A 17,337-nucleotide genomic window follows, 5' to 3' on the forward strand; every position below is an offset into this window, starting at 1 on the left:
GGAGGAGGAGGTGGGAAGGGCCGGGGCCTGCAGTCCTGTTCCCGGGGTGGCACGGCAAGTGGCTTCTTCCACAGGCTGCTTGGCCTGGGCTCCCTGCACCTGGGCCTTTGGAGGACCGGCCCTGTGCTTGCCAACACTTCCTGCAGGGACCCAGAGCTGGGAGGTGGCATCTCTCAGCCCTGGGTCGGGCAGAGCCCCAGCGGGCCATGCCCACAACCTCTCTCAGCACCGGTCCCCCAGAAGGCTCCTTTGGGACCAGGATTCTCTTGCGGTGACTCTTTAAGGTCTGGCCCCTGGATGGAGGGGCACCAGGAGTAGAGGAGCAGGAAGGGGAAGGGGGTGGCCATGCGAGGGGACACTTTGAGGCCAAGTCCCAGCTTCAGCCTGATCCTCCTGGGAACCCCGCTCTGAGACAAGGAGCCGGGCTTCGCATTCCCACAGCAGCCAGTCGTGGGCTGAGGACACCTGGGGCGTTGGGAACTCCCTGGCTTCTCCTTGGTTTAACATCTAGAGCTGCTTGTGAATCGCGCCGCCACACACACCCGAGCGCAGGTGTCTTCCGCACAGACTGCGGGCCTCGCTCTTCTGAATGCCGCTAGCTCGCCACCCACCCACGGGTGAACCTGGTCAGGGTGCTTTCTCTCAGGGGCAGACTCTTTTCCGGGCGGGCTACCGGTGTCTCTGTTTGCTCGTTTCTTTCTTCCATTTCGGGAAAGTCTTCCTTGCTGGGTGTGGAAATCTCCTATGCCTTCCCTCGCCTATTCTGTCAGCTTTAAAATTCTCTTTCAGTTGCCACCCTCACAGATGGATTAGGAAACTCTTTCCGGTGCACTCATTAGTGAAATGACCTCCAGGAAGCTGGAATCCAATATCTAATGGCCGATTTTTAGCGAGTCCACACGCCAGGGTGGTCGGGGTCCAATGCAGCCCCGGCCAGGCCCAGGCCCGTTGGACTGGGCCACAGGAGGACACGGAGGAGGGTCCCGGCCCCCACGAAGCGGTGCCGGCAGTTCTCCACGGGCTTGGGCGTTTTCCAGAGGTAGGAGATGGAGGGGACTGATTTCTTCAGCGCCCCCCAAACCACGCCACCCCACCCCACCCATGGGACACATCCCCAGAGAGAGACGCCCCATACACTGGCTGTGCCCCAGCCCTGGCCCGGGGGAATAGGCGGCAGCCCACCCACAGGGCGAGGGGGGGGGCGCAGCTGAAAGGGGTTGTGGGGGAGGGCGGCCCCTGGCTGGGGTCAAAGGGCGAGCGTCCCGCGCGTGCGCAGTCAGCGGCAGCGACGCGCTGGGGGTGGGCAGCGGGTAGGTGAAAGAGGCCGGGCGAGGAGACGAGGGGGGCTGGGAGGGCTCCACCTTGGCGAGTCCAGCCGTGGAGGCGCATCTTGTGTGAGTGTGAGTGAGTGTGAGTGTGTGTGTGTGTGTGTATAGAGAGACAGCCCCCCACCCCGCCCCGCCCCGCCCCGCCCATCACCCCCGTCCCTGGGAGCCCGCCGGACCCGGCCGGCGAACTCAACCGGCCCGGCCCGGCGCGGGGCCTGGGGCGGGAGGCGGCGGCGGGGAAGCCCAGAGAGGCTCGGCTTCTCGAGCGGGGCAGGGGCGCCCTCCGCCGCCGTCTAGGGCCACACCACCCTGAACGCCCCCGATCTCGTCTGGTCTCGGAAGCTAAGCAGGGTCGGGCCTGGTTAGTACTTGGATGGGAGACCGCCTGGGAATACCGGGTGCCACAGGCTGCTGCTTTTTTTTTTTTTTTCTTGCCTCTTGTTCTGTCCCCTTTCTGGGAGCGAGGCGGCGGCCCGGGGTGGGGGTCACCCCCACCCTCAGCGCCCGCGCGGTGCCTGGCGCCCCAGCCCGCACCGTGGGGCCTCCTCTTGTCCCAAGCCGCGACACCGCGGCCACGCGGCAGCATGCGTGGCATCTGGACTGTCAGGTCTCAGACCAAAGGTCTGCTCTGTGGGAACCGACACGCTGGAGGAAACCTTGAGAGTCTGAGAGGGGAGGGAGTTCCAGAAGAAGGCCAGGATGTCATTTTGAGGGAGTATGTGACCAGAACTCGTCCCGTTGCTTTTGGGGTTCTATGGGCTACACGCAGGAATCTTTGGTGGTGGCACCTGATGTTGGGGGATCCGGAGTCACACCCAGACCTGCTCCACAGGCCTCCTTTTACTTTTCTCTTCGGATTCATTATGTTTAAAAAGTGTCTCTTACCTCTAGGATTGCATTTTCTTTTCTCTCTCTTTTCAAGCAGATGATGGGAGTACAAGTATTCAGGTGACATGTGTTGCCCGTGCCGCCCTCCCCCCTGTGTTCTTTTTTTTTTTTTTTTTTTGAGACAGAGTCTCGTTTTGCTGCCCAGGCTAGAGTGAGTGCCATGGCGTCAGCCTAGCTCACAGCAACCTCAATCTCCGGGCTCAAGCAATCCTGCTGCCTCAGCCTCCCGAGTAGTTGGGACTACAGGCATGCACCACCACGCCCGGCTGTGTTTTTCTATATATATTAGTTGGCCAATTAATTTCTTTCTATTTTTAGTAGAGACGGGGTCTCGCTCTTGCTCAGGCTGGTTTCGAACTCCTGACCTGGAGCAATCCGCCCGCCTCGGCCTCCCAGAGAGCTAGGATTACAGGCGTGAGCCACCGCGCCCGGCCCCCCCTGTGTTCTTATTCATATACCTCTCATGTTGTTCCAGCGTATTGTGGGGGTACCAATGTTAAGGTCGGGTGCCTTGCCCTCTCCAAGCCTCCCCCCTCGGGTCAGAGCTTCAAGTGCGCCCATCCCCCAGTCGGTGCGCACCCACCCCATGCCTAATGGATGTGTATGCCCCTCCCCTCCCCCCACCCGCCCGACACCCACCCGATGAAGGTGATTCCTCTCTGTCCACTTAGGCGTCCATCCGTTCGTACCAATTTGCTGGTGAGCGCGCTCACGTGGTGCTCGTGTGTCCATTCTTGGGATACTTGGCTTCCTGGAACGGGTTCCAGCTCTGGCCAGGAGAACACGAGAGGCGCCCTCTCACCGCTGCTCCTCACAGCCGAATGGCACTCCGTGGTGTCCACGCGCCACATTTTATTGATGCACTCCTGGATGGATGGGCACTCGGGTCGCTTCCACGTCTTTGGGATTGTGAATTGTGCCCTAACTGTAACCCTAACCCTTACCCAGCCCGTCTCCTCTGCCCCTGCCTGACGCACTCCTCCCCGGCCAGGCCCGTCACTGTCCTGGGCCCCCGCCTGACCGGCTCCTCCCCGCCCGGCCGGTCACCGTCCTCTGCCCCTGCCTGACACGCTCCTTCCCGCCCGGCCTCTCACCGTCCTCGGCCCCTGCCTGACCGGCTCCTCCGTCGCCTGGGCCTTCCAAGGGCTTGGTGTGGATGCTGCTTCCAGGAAGCCCTCCAGAAACCCGGCAGCAGGGTGGCCGCAGCAGTCTCCAGCAGCCGTCCCTAAGTCGCGTGAGTGCGGGGGACGTGCCCCCGCTGTGCCGCGGGGGCCCAGCCTGGTGTCTTCCCTGAGGCCCTGCGGCTGCCGGCTGGGCTGCCGCTCCCCGCAAGGGGAGAGCCGCGGAGGTGGGGACCGCCTCCTGATGGGGACGTACACGCAGCTCTCCACGTCGGATTCCGGGGCTCTCTGTCCTGCCCGAAGGCCCAGCTGGCCTGCGGGTCCTTAGAGTGGCAAAAACCTCCGAAAACTGAGACTGAGGGTCCGGTGGGTGTCTGCACTTTTGTGCTGGGCACCCCAGGGAGGCCCGGGGGCTGGCTGGACAACGCGGTCTGCTGGGCGGGGGGTTTGGAGGAGCAACTGATGCCCTTTGCACTTTGGGTAGCAAGAGTCTGAGGTGTCTCTGAGCCCTGTGCCATGTCGGGGGGGGGGGGTGCGGGGCGGAGGAGGAGGAGGAGGAGGAGGTGGGAAGGGCCGGGGCCTGCAGTCCTGTTCCCGGGGTGGCACGGCAAGTGGCTTCTTCCACAGGCTGCTTGGCCTGGGCTCCCTGCACCTGGGCCTTTGGAGGACCGGCCCTGTGCTTGCCAACACTTCCTGCAGGGACCCAGAGCTGGGAGGTGGCATCTCTCAGCCCTGGGTCGGGCAGAGCCCCAGCGGGCCATGCCCACAACCTCTCTCAGCACCGGTCCCCCAGAAGGCTCCTTTGGGACCAGGATTCTCTTGCGGTGACTCTTTAAGGTCTGGCCCCTGGATGGAGGGGCACCAGGAGTAGAGGAGCAGGAAGGGGAAGGGGGTGGCCATGCGAGGGGACACTTTGAGGCCAAGTCCCAGCTTCAGCCTGATCCTCCTGGGAACCCCGCTCTGAGACAAGGAGCCGGGCTTCGCATTCCCACAGCAGCCAGTCGTGGGCTGAGGACACCTGGGGCGTTGGGAACTCCCTGGCTTCTCCTTGGTTTAACATCTAGAGCTGCTTGTGAATCGCGCCGCCACACACACCCGAGCGCAGGTGTCTTCCGCACAGACTGCGGGCCTCGCTCTTCTGAATGCCGCTAGCTCGCCACCCACCCACGGGTGAACCTGGTCAGGGTGCTTTCTCTCAGGGGCAGACTCTTTTCCGGGCGGGCTACCGGTGTCTCTGTTTGCTCGTTTCTTTCTTCCATTTCGGGAAAGTCTTCCTTGCTGGGTGTGGAAATCTCCTATGCCTTCCCTCGCCTATTCTGTCAGCTTTAAAATTCTCTTTCAGTTGCCACCCTCACAGATGGATTAGGAAACTCTTTCCGGTGCACTCATTAGTGAAATGACCTCCAGGAAGCTGGAATCCAATATCTAATGGCCGATTTTTAGCGAGTCCACACGCCAGGGTGGTCGGGGTCCAATGCAGCCCCGGCCAGGCCCAGGCCCGTTGGACTGGGCCACAGGAGGACACGGAGGAGGGTCCCGGCCCCCACGAAGCGGTGCCGGCAGTTCTCCACGGGCTTGGGCGTTTTCCAGAGGTAGGAGATGGAGGGGACTGATTTCTTCAGCGCCCCCCAAACCACGCCACCCCACCCCACCCATGGGACACATCCCCAGAGAGAGACGCCCCATACACTGGCTGTGCCCCAGCCCTGGCCCGGGGGAATAGGCGGCAGCCCACCCACAGGGCGAGGGGGGGGGCGCAGCTGAAAGGGGTTGTGGGGGAGGGCGGCCCCTGGCTGGGGTCAAAGGGCGAGCGTCCCGCGCGTGCGCAGTCAGCGGCAGCGACGCGCTGGGGGTGGGCAGCGGGTAGGTGAAGGAGGCCGGGCGAGGAGACGAGGGGGGCTGGGAGGGCTCCACCTTGGCGAGTCCAGCCGTGGAGGCGCATCTTGTGTGAGTGTGAGTGAGTGTGAGTGTGTGTGTGTGTGTGTATAGAGAGACAGCCCCCCACCCCGCCCCGCCCCGCCCCGCCCCGCCCCGCCCATCACCCCCGTCCCTGGGAGCCAGCGGGACCCGGCCGGCGAACTCAACCGGCCCGGCCCGGCCCGGCGCGGGGCCTGGGGCGGGAGGCGGCGGCGGGGAAGCCCAGAGAGGCTCGGCTTCTCGAGCGGGGCAGGGGCGCCCTCCGCCGCCGTCTAGGGCCACACCACCCTGAACGCCCCCGATCTCGTCTGGTCTCGGAAGCTAAGCAGGGTCGGGCCTGGTTAGTACTTGGATGGGAGACCGCCTGGGAATACCGGGTGCCACAGGCTGCTGCTTTTTTTTTTTTTTTTCTTGCCTCTTGTTCTGTCCCCTTTCTGGGAGCGAGGCGGCGGCCCGGGGTGGGGGTCACCCCCACCCTCAGCGCCCGCGCGGTGCCTGGCGCCCCAGCCCGCACCGTGGGGCCTCCTCTTGTCCCAAGCCGCGACACCGCCGCCACGCGGCAGCATGCGTGGCATCTGGACTGTCAGGTCTCAGACCAAAGGTCTGCTCTGTGGGAACCGACACGCTGGAGGAAACCTTGAGAGTCTGAGAGGGGAGGGAGTTCCAGAAGAAGGCCAGGATGTCATTTTGAGGGAGTATGTGACCAGAACTCGTCCCGTTGCTTTTGGGGTTCTATGGGCTACACGCAGGAATCTTTGGTGGTGGCACCTGATGTTGGGGGATCCGGAGTCACACCCAGACCTGCTCCACAGGCCTCCTTTTACTTTTCTCTTCGGATTCATTATGTTTAAAAAGTGTCTCTTACCTCTAGGATTGCATTTTCTTTTCTCTCTCTTTTCAAGCAGATGATGGGAGTACAAGTATTCAGGTGACATGTGTTGCCCGTGCCGCCCTCCCCCCTGTGTTCTTTTTTTTTTTTTTTTTTTGAGACAGAGTCTCGTTTTGCTGCCCAGGCTAGAGTGAGTGCCATGGCGTCAGCCTAGCTCACAGCAACCTCAATCTCCGGGCTCAAGCAATCCTGCTGCCTCAGCCTCCCGAGTAGTTGGGACTACAGGCATGCACCACCACGCCCGGCTGTGTTTTTCTATATATATTAGTTGGCCAATTAATTTCTTTCTATTTTTAGTAGAGACGGGGTCTCGCTCTTGCTCAGGCTGGTTTCGAACTCCTGACCTGGAGCAATCCGCCCGCCTCGGCCTCCCAGAGAGCTAGGATTACAGGCGTGAGCCACCGCGCCCGGCCCCCCCTGTGTTCTTATTCATATACCTCTCATGTTGTTCCAGCGTATTGTGGGGGTACCAATGTTAAGGTCGGGTGCCTTGCCCTCTCCAAGCCTCCCCCCTCGGGTCAGAGCTTCAAGTGCGCCCATCCCCCAGTCGGTGCGCACCCACCCCATGCCTAATGGATGTGTATCCCCCTCCCCTCCCCCCACCCGCCCGACACCCACCCGATGAAGGTGATTCCTCTCTGTCCACTTAGGCGTCCATCCGTTCGTACCAATTTGCTGGTGAGCGCGCTCACGTGGTGCTCGTGTGTCCATTCTTGGGATACTTGGCTTCCTGGAACGGGTTCCAGCTCTGGCCAGGAGAACACGAGAGGCGCCCTCTCACCGCTGCTCCTCACAGCCGAATGGCACTCCGTGGTGTCCACGCGCCACATTTTATTGATGCACTCCTGGATGGATGGGCACTCGGGTCGCTTCCACGTCTTTGGGATTGTGAATTGTGCCCTAACTGTAACCCTAACCCTTACCCAGCCCGTCTCCTCTGCCCCTGCCTGACGCACTCCTCCCCGGCCAGGCCCGTCACTGTCCTGGGCCCCCGCCTGACCGGCTCCTCCCCGCCCGGCCGGTCACCGTCCTCTGCCCCTGCCTGACACGCTCCTTCCCGCCCGGCCTCTCACCGTCCTCGGCCCCTGCCTGACCGGCTCCTCCGTCGCCTGGGCCTTCCAAGGGCTTGGTGTGGATGCTGCTTCCAGGAAGCCCTCCAGAAACCCGGCAGCAGGGTGGCCGCAGCAGTCTCCAGCAGCCGTCCCTAAGTCGCGTGAGTGCGGGGGACGTGCCCCCGCTGTGCCGCGGGGGCCCAGCCTGGTGTCTTCCCTGAGGCCCTGCGGCTGCCGGCTGGGCTGCCGCTCCCCGCAAGGGGAGAGCCGCGGAGGTGGGGACCGCCTCCTGATGGGGACGTACACGCAGCTCTCCACGTCGGATTCCGGGGCTCTCTGTCCTGCCCGAAGGCCCAGCTGGCCTGCGGGTCCTTAGAGTGGCAAAAACCTCCGAAAACTGAGACTGAGGGTCCGGTGGGTGTCTGCACTTTTGTGCTGGGCACCCCAGGGAGGCCCGGGGGCTGGCTGGACAACGCGGTCTGCTGGGCGGGGGGTTTGGAGGAGCAACTGATGCCCTTTGCACTTTGGGTAGCAAGAGTCTGAGGTGTCTCTGAGCCCTGTGCCATGTCGGGGGGGGGGGTGCGGGGCGGAGGAGGAGGAGGAGGAGGAGGTGGGAAGGGCCGGGGCCTGCAGTCCTGTTCCCGGGGTGGCACGGCAAGTGGCTTCTTCCACAGGCTGCTTGGCCTGGGCTCCCTGCACCTGGGCCTTTGGAGGACCGGCCCTGTGCTTGCCAACACTTCCTGCAGGGACCCAGAGCTGGGAGGTGGCATCTCTCAGCCCTGGGTCGGGCAGAGCCCCAGCGGGCCATGCCCACAACCTCTCTCAGCACCGGTCCCCCAGAAGGCTCCTTTGGGACCAGGATTCTCTTGCGGTGACTCTTTAAGGTCTGGCCCCTGGATGGAGGGGCACCAGGAGTAGAGGAGCAGGAAGGGGAAGGGGGTGGCCATGCGAGGGGACACTTTGAGGCCAAGTCCCAGCTTCAGCCTGATCCTCCTGGGAACCCCGCTCTGAGACAAGGAGCCGGGCTTCGCATTCCCACAGCAGCCAGTCGTGGGCTGAGGACACCTGGGGCGTTGGGAACTCCCTGGCTTCTCCTTGGTTTAACATCTAGAGCTGCTTGTGAATCGCGCCGCCACACACACCCGAGCGCAGGTGTCTTCCGCACAGACTGCGGGCCTCGCTCTTCTGAATGCCGCTAGCTCGCCACCCACCCACGGGTGAACCTGGTCAGGGTGCTTTCTCTCAGGGGCAGACTCTTTTCCGGGCGGGCTACCGGTGTCTCTGTTTGCTCGTTTCTTTCTTCCATTTCGGGAAAGTCTTCCTTGCTGGGTGTGGAAATCTCCTATGCCTTCCCTCGCCTATTCTGTCAGCTTTAAAATTCTCTTTCAGTTGCCACCCTCACAGATGGATTAGGAAACTCTTTCCGGTGCACTCATTAGTGAAATGACCTCCAGGAAGCTGGAATCCAATATCTAATGGCCGATTTTTAGCGAGTCCACACGCCAGGGTGGTCGGGGTCCAATGCAGCCCCGGCCAGGCCCAGGCCCGTTGGACTGGGCCACAGGAGGACACGGAGGAGGGTCCCGGCCCCCACGAAGCGGTGCCGGCAGTTCTCCACGGGCTTGGGCGTTTTCCAGAGGTAGGAGATGGAGGGGACTGATTTCTTCAGCGCCCCCCAAACCACGCCACCCCACCCCACCCATGGGACACATCCCCAGAGAGAGACGCCCCATACACTGGCTGTGCCCCAGCCCTGGCCCGGGGGAATAGGCGGCAGCCCACCCACAGGGCGAGGGGGGGGGCGCAGCTGAAAGGGGTTGTGGGGGAGGGCGGCCCCTGGCTGGGGTCAAAGGGCGAGCGTCCCGCGCGTGCGCAGTCAGCGGCAGCGACGCGCTGGGTGTGGGCAGCGGGTAGGTGAAGGAGGCCGGGCGAGGAGACGAGGGGGGCTGGGAGGGCTCCACCTTGGCGAGTCCAGCCGTGGAGGCGCATCTTGTGTGAGTGTGAGTGAGTGTGAGTGTGTGTGTGTGTGTGTATAGAGAGACAGCCCCCCACCCCGCCCCGCCCCGCCCCGCCCATCACCCCCGTCCCTGGGAGCCAGCGGGACCCGGCCGGCGAACTCAACCGGCCCGGCCCGGCCCGGCGCGGGGCCTGGGGCGGGAGGCGGCGGCGGGGAAGCCCAGAGAGGCTCGGCTTCTCGAGCGGGGCAGGGGCGCCCTCCGCCGCCGTCTAGGGCCACACCACCCTGAACGCCCCCGATCTCGTCTGGTCTCGGAAGCTAAGCAGGGTCGGGCCTGGTTAGTACTTGGATGGGAGACCGCCTGGGAATACCGGGTGCCACAGGCTGCTGCTTTTTTTTTTTTTTTTCTTGCCTCTTGTTCTGTCCCCTTTCTGGGAGCGAGGCGGCGGCCCGGGGTGGGGGTCACCCCCACCCTCAGCGCCCGCGCGGTGCCTGGCGCCCCAGCCCGCACCGTGGGGCCTCCTCTTGTCCCAAGCCGCGACACCGCCGCCACGCGGCAGCATGCGTGGCATCTGGACTGTCAGGTCTCAGACCAAAGGTCTGCTCTGTGGGAACCGACACGCTGGAGGAAACCTTGAGAGTCTGAGAGGGGAGGGAGTTCCAGAAGAAGGCCAGGATGTCATTTTGAGGGAGTATGTGACCAGAACTCGTCCCGTTGCTTTTGGGGTTCTATGGGCTACACGCAGGAATCTTTGGTGGTGGCACCTGATGTTGGGGGATCCGGAGTCACACCCAGACCTGCTCCACAGGCCTCCTTTTACTTTTCTCTTCGGATTCATTATGTTTAAAAAGTGTCTCTTACCTCTAGGATTGCATTTTCTTTTCTCTCTCTTTTCAAGCAGATGATGGGAGTACAAGTATTCAGGTGACATGTGTTGCCCGTGCCGCCCTCCCCCCTGTGTTCTTTTTTTTTTTTTTTTTTTGAGACAGAGTCTCGTTTTGCTGCCCAGGCTAGAGTGAGTGCCATGGCGTCAGCCTAGCTCACAGCAACCTCAATCTCCGGGCTCAAGCAATCCTGCTGCCTCAGCCTCCCGAGTAGTTGGGACTACAGGCATGCACCACCACGCCCGGCTGTGTTTTTCTATATATATTAGTTGGCCAATTAATTTCTTTCTATTTTTAGTAGAGACGGGGTCTCGCTCTTGCTCAGGCTGGTTTCGAACTCCTGACCTGGAGCAATCCGCCCGCCTCGGCCTCCCAGAGAGCTAGGATTACAGGCGTGAGCCACCGCGCCCGGCCCCCCCTGTGTTCTTATTCATATACCTCTCATGTTGTTCCAGCGTATTGTGGGGGTACCAATGTTAAGGTCGGGTGCCTTGCCCTCTCCAAGCCTCCCCCCTCGGGTCAGAGCTTCAAGTGCGCCCATCCCCCAGTCGGTGCGCACCCACCCCATGCCTAATGGATGTGTATGCCCCTCCCCTCCCCCCACCCGCCCGACACCCACCCGATGAAGGTGATTCCTCTCTGTCCACTTAGGCGTCCATCCGTTCGTACCAATTTGCTGGTGAGCGCGCTCACGTGGTGCTCGTGTGTCCATTCTTGGGATACTTGGCTTCCTGGAACGGGTTCCAGCTCTGGCCAGGAGAACACGAGAGGCGCCCTCTCACCGCTGCTCCTCACAGCCGAATGGCACTCCGTGGTGTCCACGCGCCACATTTTATTGATGCACTCCTGGATGGATGGGCACTCGGGTCGCTTCCACGTCTTTGGGATTGTGAATTGTGCCCTAACTGTAACCCTAACCCTTACCCAGCCCGTCTCCTCTGCCCCTGCCTGACGCACTCCTCCCCGGCCAGGCCCGTCACTGTCCTGGGCCCCCGCCTGACCGGCTCCTCCCCGCCCGGCCGGTCACCGTCCTCTGCCCCTGCCTGACACGCTCCTTCCCGCCCGGCCTCTCACCGTCCTCGGCCCCTGCCTGACCGGCTCCTCCGTCGCCTGGGCCTTCCAAGGGCTTGGTGTGGATGCTGCTTCCAGGAAGCCCTCCAGAAACCCGGCAGCAGGGTGGCCGCAGCAGTCTCCAGCAGCCGTCCCTAAGTCGCGTGAGTGCGGGGGACGTGCCCCCGCTGTGCCGCGGGGGCCCAGCCTGGTGTCTTCCCTGAGGCCCTGCGGCTGCCGGCTGGGCTGCCGCTCCCCGCAAGGGGAGAGCCGCGGAGGTGGGGACCGCCTCCTGATGGGGACGTACACGCAGCTCTCCACGTCGGATTCCGGGGCTCTCTGTCCTGCCCGAAGGCCCAGCTGGCCTGCGGGTCCTTAGAGTGGCAAAAACCTCCGAAAACTGAGACTGAGGGTCCGGTGGGTGTCTGCACTTTTGTGCTGGGCACCCCAGGGAGGCCCGGGGGCTGGCTGGACAACGCGGTCTGCTGGGCGGGGGGTTTGGAGGAGCAACTGATGCCCTTTGCACTTTGGGTAGCAAGAGTCTGAGGTGTCTCTGAGCCCTGTGCCATGTCGGGGGGGGGGGGTGCGGGGCGGAGGAGGAGGAGGAGGAGGAGGTGGGAAGGGCCGGGGCCTGCAGTCCTGTTCCCGGGGTGGCACGGCAAGTGGCTTCTTCCACAGGCTGCTTGGCCTGGGCTCCCTGCACCTGGGCCTTTGGAGGACCGGCCCTGTGCTTGCCAACACTTCCTGCAGGGACCCAGAGCTGGGAGGTGGCATCTCTCAGCCCTGGGTCGGGCAGAGCCCCAGCGGGCCATGCCCACAACCTCTCTCAGCACCGGTCCCCCAGAAGGCTCCTTTGGGACCAGGATTCTCTTGCGGTGACTCTTTAAGGTCTGGCCCCTGGATGGAGGGGCACCAGGAGTAGAGGAGCAGGAAGGGGAAGGGGGTGGCCATGCGAGGGGACACTTTGAGGCCAAGTCCCAGCTTCAGCCTGATCCTCCTGGGAACCCCGCTCTGAGACAAGGAGCCGGGCTTCGCATTCCCACAGCAGCCAGTCGTGGGCTGAGGACACCTGGGGCGTTGGGAACTCCCTGGCTTCTCCTTGGTTTAACATCTAGAGCTGCTTGTGAATCGCGCCGCCACACACACCCGAGCGCAGGTGTCTTCCGCACAGACTGCGGGCCTCGCTCTTCTGAATGCCGCTAGCTCGCCACCCACCCACGGGTGAACCTGGTCAGGGTGCTTTCTCTCAGGGGCAGACTCTTTTCCGGGCGGGCTACCGGTGTCTCTGTTTGCTCGTTTCTTTCTTCCATTTCGGGAAAGTCTTCCTTGCTGGGTGTGGAAATCTCCTATGCCTTCCCTCGCCTATTCTGTCAGCTTTAAAATTCTCTTTCAGTTGCCACCCTCACAGATGGATTAGGAAACTCTTTCCGGTGCACTCATTAGTGAAATGACCTCCAGGAAGCTGGAATCCAATATCTAATGGCCGATTTTTAGCGAGTCCACACGCCAGGGTGGTCGGGGTCCAATGCAGCCCCGGCCAGGCCCAGGCCCGTTGGACTGGGCCACAGGAGGACACGGAGGAGGGTCCCGGCCCCCACGAAGCGGTGCCGGCAGTTCTCCACGGGCTTGGGCGTTTTCCAGAGGTAGGAGATGGAGGGGACTGATTTCTTCAGCGCCCCCCAAACCACGCCACCCCACCCCACCCATGGGACACATCCCCAGAGAGAGACGCCCCATACACTGGCTGTGCCCCAGCCCTGGCCCGGGGGAATAGGCGGCAGCCCACCCACAGGGCGAGGGGGGGGGCGCAGCTGAAAGGGGTTGTGGGGGAGGGCGGCCCCTGGCTGGGGTCAAAGGGCGAGCGTCCCGCGCGTGCGCAGTCAGCGGCAGCGACGCGCTGGGGGTGGGCAGCGGGTAGGTGAAAGAGGCCGGGCGAGGAGACGAGGGGGGCTGGGAGGGCTCCACCTTGGCGAGTCCAGCCGTGGAGGCGCATCTTGTGTGAGTGTGAGTGAGTGTGAGTGTGTGTGTGTGTGTGTATAGAGAGACAGCCCCCCACCCCGCCCCGCCCCGCCCCGCCCCGCCCCGCCCATCACCCCCGTCCCTGGGAGCCAGCGGGACCCGGCCGGCGAACTCAACCGGCCCGGCCCGGCCCGGCGCGGGGCCTGGGGCGGGAGGCGGCGGCGGGGAAGCCCAGAGAGGCTCGGCTTCTCGAGCGGGGCAGGGGCGCCCTCCGCCGCCGTCTAGGGCCACACCACCCTGAACGCCCCCGATCTCGTCTGGTCTCGGAAGCTAAGCAGGGTCGGGCCTGGTTAGTACTTGGATGGGAGACCGCCTGGGAATACCGGGTGCCACAGGCTGCTGCTTTTTTTTTTTTTTTTCTTGCCTCTTGTTCTGTCCCCTTTCTGGGAGCGAGGCGGCGGCCCGGGGTGGGGGTCACCCCCACCCTCAGCGCCCGCGCGGTGCCTGGCGCCCCAGCCCGCACCGTGGGGCCTCCTCTTGTCCCAAGCCGCGACACCGCCGCCACGCGGCAGCATGCGTGGCATCTGGACTGTCAGGTCTCAGACCAAAGGTCTGCTCTGTGGGAACCGACACGCTGGAGGAAACCTTGAGAGTCTGAGAGGGGAGGGAGTTCCAGAAGAAGGCCAGGATGTCATTTTGAGGGAGTATGTGACCAGAACTCGTCCCGTTGCTTTTGGGGTTCTATGGGCTACACGCAGGAATCTTTGGTGGTGGCACCTGATGTTGGGGGATCCGGAGTCACACCCAGACCTGCTCCACAGGCCTCCTTTTACTTTTCTCTTCGGATTCATTATGTTTAAAAAGTGTCTCTTACCTCTAGGATTGCATTTTCTTTTCTCTCTCTTTTCAAGCAGATGATGGGAGTACAAGTATTCAGGTGACATGTGTTGCCCGTGCCGCCCTCCCCCCTGTGTTCTTTTTTTTTTTTTTTTTTTGAGACAGAGTCTCGTTTTGCTGCCCAGGCTAGAGTGAGTGCCATGGCGTCAGCCTAGCTCACAGCAACCTCAATCTCCGGGCTCAAGCAATCCTGCTGCCTCAGCCTCCCGAGTAGTTGGGACTACAGGCATGCACCACCACGCCCGGCTGTGTTTTTCTATATATATTAGTTGGCCAATTAATTTCTTTCTATTTTTAGTAGAGACGGGGTCTCGCTCTTGCTCAGGCTGGTTTCGAACTCCTGACCTGGAGCAATCCGCCCGCCTCGGCCTCCCAGAGAGCTAGGATTACAGGCGTGAGCCACCGCGCCCGGCCCCCCCTGTGTTCTTATTCATATACCTCTCATGTTGTTCCAGCGTATTGTGGGGGTACCAATGTTAAGGTCGGGTGCCTTGCCCTCTCCAAGCCTCCCCCCTCGGGTCAGAGCTTCAAGTGCGCCCATCCCCCAGTCGGTGCGCACCCACCCCATGCCTAATGGATGTGTATGCCCCTCCCCTCCCCCCACCCGCCCGACACCCACCCGATGAAGGTGATTCCTCTCTGTCCACTTAGGCGTCCATCCGTTCGTACCAATTTGCTGGTGAGCGCGCTCACGTGGTGCTCGTGTGTCCATTCTTGGGATACTTGGCTTCCTGGAACGGGTTCCAGCTCTGGCCAGGAGAACACGAGAGGCGCCCTCTCACCGCTGCTCCTCACAGCCGAATGGCACTCCGTGGTGTCCACGCGCCACATTTTATTGATGCACTCCTGGATGGATGGGCACTCGGGTCGCTTCCACGTCTTTGGGATTGTGAATTGTGCCCTAACTGTAACCCTAACCCTTACCCAGCCCGTCTCCTCTGCCCCTGCCTGACGCACTCCTCCCCGGCCAGGCCCGTCACTGTCCTGGGCCCCCGCCTGACCGGCTCCTCCCCGCCCGGCCGGTCACCGTCCTCTGCCCCTGCCTGACACGCTCCTTCCCGCCCGGCCTCTCACCGTCCTCGGCCCCTGCCTGACCGGCTCCTCCGTCGCCTGGGCCTTCCAAGGGCTTGGTGTGGATGCTGCTTCCAGGAAGCCCTCCAGAAACCCGGCAGCAGGGTGGCCGCAGCAGTCTCCAGCAGCCGTCCCTAAGTCGCGTGAGTGCGGGGGACGTGCCCCCGCTGTGCCGCGGGGGCCCAGCCTGGTGTCTTCCCTGAGGCCCTGCGGCTGCCGGCTGGGCTGCCGCTCCCCGCAAGGGGAGAGCCGCGGAGGTGGGGACCGCCTCCTGATGGGGACGTACACGCAGCTCTCCACGTCGGATTCCGGGGCTCTCTGTCCTGCCCGAAGGCCCAGCTGGCCTGCGGGTCCTTAGAGTGGCAAAAACCTCCGAAAACTGAGACTGAGGGTCCGGTGGGTGTCTGCACTTTTGTGCTGGGCACCCCAGGGAGGCCCGGGGGCTGGCTGGACAACGCGGTCTGCTGGGCGGGGGGTTTGGAGGAGCAACTGATGCCCTTTGCACTTTGGGTAGCAAGAGTCTGAGGTGTCTCTGAGCCCTGTGCCATGTCGGGGGGGGGTGCGGGGCGGAGGAGGAGGAGGAGGAGGAGGTGGGAAGGGCCGGGGCCTGCAGTCCTGTTCCCGGGGTGGCACGGCAAGTGGCTTCTTCCACAGGCTGCTTGGCCTGGGCTCCCTGCACCTGGGCCTTTGGAGGACCGGCCCTGTGCTTGCCAACACTTCCTGCAGGGACCCAGAGCTGGGAGGTGGCATCTCTCAGCCCTGGGTCGGGCAGAGCCCCAGCGGGCCATGCCCACAACCTCTCTCAGCACCGGTCCCCCAGAAGGCTCCTTTGGGACCAGGATTCTCTTGCGGTGACTCTTTAAGGTCTGGCCCCTGGATGGAGGGGCACCAGGAGTAGAGGAGCAGGAAGGGGAAGGGGGTGGCCATGCGAGGGGACACTTTGAGGCCAAGTCCCAGCTTCAGCCTGATCCTCCTGGGAACCCCGCTCTGAGACAAGGAGCCGGGCTTCGCATTCCCACAGCAGCCAGTCGTGGGCTGAGGACACCTGGGGCGTTGGGAACTCCCTGGCTTCTCCTTGGTTTAACATCTAGAGCTGCTTGTGAATCGCGCCGCCACACACACCCGAGCGCAGGTGTCTTCCGCACAGACTGCGGGCCTCGCTCTTCTGAATGCCGCTGGCTCGCCACCCACCCACGGGTGAACCTGGTCAGGGTGCTTTCTCTCAGGGGCAGACTCTTTTCCGGGCGGGCTACCGGTGTCTCTGTTTGCTCGTTTCTTTCTTCCATTTCGGGAAAGTCTTCCTTGCTGGGTGTGGAAATCTCCTATGCCTTCCCTCGCCTATTCTGTCAGCTTTAAAATTCTCTTTCAGTTGCCACCCTCACAGATGGATTAGGAAACTCTTTCCGGTGCACTCATTAGTGAAATGACCTCCAGGAAGCTGGAATCCAATATCTAATGGCCGATTTTTAGCGAGTCCACACGCCAGGGTGGTCGGGGTCCAATGCAGCCCCGGCCAGGCCCAGGCCCGTTGGACTGGGCCACAGGAGGACACGGAGGAGGGTCCCGGCCCCCACGAAGCGGTGCCGGCAGTTCTCCACGGGCTTGGGCCTTTTCCAGAGGTAGGAGATGGAGGGGACTGATTTCTTCAGCGCCCCCCAAACCACGCCACCCCACCCCACCCATGGGACACATCCCCAGAGAGAGACGCCCCATACACTGGCTGTGCCCCAGCCCTGGCCCGGGGGAATAGGCGGCAGCCCACCCACAGGGCGAGGGGGGGGGCGCAGCTGAAAGGGGTTGTGGGGGAGGGCGGCCCCTGGCTGGGGTCAAAGGGCGAGCGTCCCGCGCGTGCGCAGTCAGCGGCAGCGACGCGCTGGGGGTGGGCAGCGGGTAGGTGAAGGAGGCCGGGCGAGGAGACGAGGGGGGCTGGGAGGGCTCCACCTTGGCGAGTCCAGCCGTGGAGGCGCATCTTGTGTGAGTGTGAGTGAGTGTGAGTGTGTGTGTGTGTGTGTATAGAGAGACAGCCCCCCACCCCGCCCCGCCCCGCCCCGCCCATCACCCCCGTCCCTGGGAGCCAGCGGGACCCGGCCGGCGAACTCAACCGGCCCGGCCCGGCCCGGCGCGGGGCCTGGGGCGGGAGGCGGCGGCGGGGAAGCCCAGAGAGGCTCGGCTTCTCGAGCGGGGCAGGGGCGCCCTCCGCCGCCGTCTAGGGCCACACCACCCTGAACGCCCCCGATCTCGTCTGGTCTCGGAAGCTAAGCAGGGTCGGGCCTGGTTAGTACTTGGATGGGAGACCGCCTGGGAATACCGGGTGCCACAGGCT

General features: G+C 63.3%; 5 non-coding genes across 5 annotated transcripts; all 5 read left to right on the top strand.

Annotated features, from left to right (window-relative positions):
* Window positions 1–1,619: 1,619 nt before the first annotated feature.
* Window positions 1,620–1,738, top strand: LOC142868356 (5S ribosomal RNA). The gene has a single exon (XR_012917374.1). It is a non-coding gene; the product is annotated as a 5S ribosomal RNA (ribosomal RNA).
* Window positions 1,739–5,524: 3,786 nt separating this feature from the next.
* LOC142868357 (5S ribosomal RNA) lies at window positions 5,525–5,643 on the top strand. The gene has a single exon (XR_012917375.1). It is a non-coding gene; the product is annotated as a 5S ribosomal RNA (ribosomal RNA).
* A 3,776-nt stretch (window positions 5,644–9,419) lies between these two features.
* On the top strand, window positions 9,420–9,538 carry LOC142868358 (5S ribosomal RNA). Its single transcript, XR_012917376.1, has one exon. It is a non-coding gene; the product is annotated as a 5S ribosomal RNA (ribosomal RNA).
* Window positions 9,539–13,325: 3,787 nt separating this feature from the next.
* LOC142868359 (5S ribosomal RNA) lies at window positions 13,326–13,444 on the top strand. Its single transcript, XR_012917377.1, has one exon. It is a non-coding gene; the product is annotated as a 5S ribosomal RNA (ribosomal RNA).
* Window positions 13,445–17,218: 3,774 nt separating this feature from the next.
* LOC142868360 (5S ribosomal RNA) lies at window positions 17,219–17,337 on the top strand. The gene has a single exon (XR_012917378.1). It is a non-coding gene; the product is annotated as a 5S ribosomal RNA (ribosomal RNA).

Source organism: Microcebus murinus, unplaced genomic scaffold (genome assembly GCF_040939455.1).
Source record: "Microcebus murinus isolate Inina unplaced genomic scaffold, M.murinus_Inina_mat1.0 scaf030_hap2_Mmur4.0, whole genome shotgun sequence".
Taxonomy (NCBI): domain Eukaryota; kingdom Metazoa; phylum Chordata; class Mammalia; order Primates; family Cheirogaleidae; genus Microcebus; species Microcebus murinus.